The 1,984-nt window shown below is 43.1% G+C and overlaps 1 pseudogene; it reads left to right on the forward strand.

The window, feature by feature from the left end:
• Nucleotides 1–702: 702 nt before the first annotated feature.
• LOC129659919 (eukaryotic translation initiation factor 4E type 1B-like) lies at nucleotides 703–1,433 on the forward strand (annotated as a pseudogene).
• Nucleotides 1,434–1,984: the final 551 nt, after the last annotated feature.

Genomic DNA, 1,984 nt, shown 5'->3' on the forward strand with positions numbered 1-1,984 from the left:
ATTGTGACTTTTTTTTTAATTGTTTGGGGTTGATTTTGTAGATCTTTTGCTTCTCTTGCATTTCTTGACTATGTAAGTCCCTGTAACATTTGTTATAAAGCTGGTTTGGTGGTACTGAATTCTCTTAACTTTTGCTTGTCTGAAATACTTTTTATTTCTCCATCAATTTTGAGTGAGATACTTGCTAGGTACAGTAATCTTTGTTGTAGATTTTCCCCTTTGAGTACTTTAAACATCGTGACATTCTCTTCTGGCCTGCAGAGTTTCTGCTGAAAGATCAGCTGTTAAATGTATGGGGTTTCCCTTGTATGTTACTTGTTGCTTTTCCCTTGATGCTTTTAATTTCTTTCTTTGTGTTTAGTCTTTGTTAGTTTGATTAGTATATTTCTTGGTGTGTTTCTCCTTGGGTTTATTCTATATGGGACTCTGTGTCTCTTGGACTTGGACTATTTCCTTTTCCATGTTGGGGAAATTTTCAACTACAATCTCTTCAAAAATTTTCTCATACCCTTTATTTTTCTCTTCTTCTGGGACCCCTATAAATCGAATGTTTGTGCATTTGATATTGTCCCAGAGGTCTCTGAGACTATCCTCAGTTCTTTTCATTCTTTTTGCCTACTTCTGCTCTTCAGAAGTCATTTCCACCATTTTGCCTTCTAGCTCACAAGGAGGGCTGGGTGCCCGTGGAGCCCAGGCTACAGCATGGCTGCCACCTGCCCTGCTGAAGAGGCTGAAAAGGCTCTTTTCTTCCAAAAGTGGAAGAAAGAGAATGAGAAAGAGGAGGAGGAGGCAGCCACGGGGCCGTGCATGGGAGAGGAGGCTCTGAGGAGGGCTCTGGAGGAGGGCAAGCTGGACTTACACTCACTGCTCAATAGGTTGGCTCTGTGGTTCTTGAAGAATGACTGCAGCCGAACATCTTGGCAGAACAACCTGCATTGAGTCACCAAGTTCAACACTGTGGAGGACTTCTGGGTGATATATAATAATATCCAGCTGGCCAGTAAGCTCTCTTCTGGCTGTGACTACACCCTGTTCAAGGATGGCATTAAGCCCATGTGGGAAGACAGCAGGAATAAGCGGGGTGGCCGCTGGCCTGTCAGCCTCACCAAGCAGCAGCGCCACATTGAGCTAGACCACCTGTGGCTGGAGACACTGCTGTGTCTCATCAGGGAGAGCTTTGGGGAGCACAGCCAGGAAGTGTGTGGAGCCGTCATCAACATCTGAGCCAAGGGGGACAAGATTGCTGTGTGGACACGGGAGGCAGAGAACCAGGAGGGTGTGCTACACATTGGATGTGTCTACAAAGAGCTCCTGGGCCTCTCCACAAAGACCATCATTGGGTACCAGGCCCACGCAGACACAGCCACCAAGAGCAACTCCTTAGCCAAGAACAAATTTGTGGTGTGAGAGGACCGTGAGCCTCCCATTGCTGTGTGTATCCTTGTTCTCCTGCCTCAGATATTCTACTATTGATTCCTTATAGAGTATTTTTTATTTCTATAATTGTGTTGTTTGTCTCTGTATGTTTATTCTTTAATTCTTCTAGGTCTTTGTTAATTGATCCTTGCATTTTCTCCATTTTGTTTTCAAGGTTTTTGATCATCCTTACTATCATTATTCTGAATACTTTTTCAGGTAGTTTGCCTAATTCCTCTTCATTTATTTAGACTTCTGTTTTTCTAGTTTGTTCCTTCACTAGTGTAGTATTTCTCTGCCTTTTCATTATCAATTTTTTTTTAAACTTACTGTTTCTGAGGTCTTCTTTTCCCAGGCTTCAAGGCTGAATTCTTTCTTCCTTTTGGTTTCTGCCCTCCTAAGTCCAGTCAAGTGGCTTGTGTAAGCTTCATATAGGGTGAGATTTGTGCTGAGTTTTTGTTTGTTTGTTTTTCTTTTGATGGACAAGGCTAAGGGAGGTGGTAATCCTGTCTGCTGATGATTTGTTGTTTAGATGAGGCATCCTGCACAGGTGCTACTGGTGGTTGGG

Source organism: Bubalus kerabau, chromosome 9 (genome assembly GCF_029407905.1).
Source record: "Bubalus kerabau isolate K-KA32 ecotype Philippines breed swamp buffalo chromosome 9, PCC_UOA_SB_1v2, whole genome shotgun sequence".
In the NCBI taxonomy this organism is placed as follows: Eukaryota; Metazoa; Chordata; class Mammalia; order Artiodactyla; family Bovidae; genus Bubalus; species Bubalus kerabau.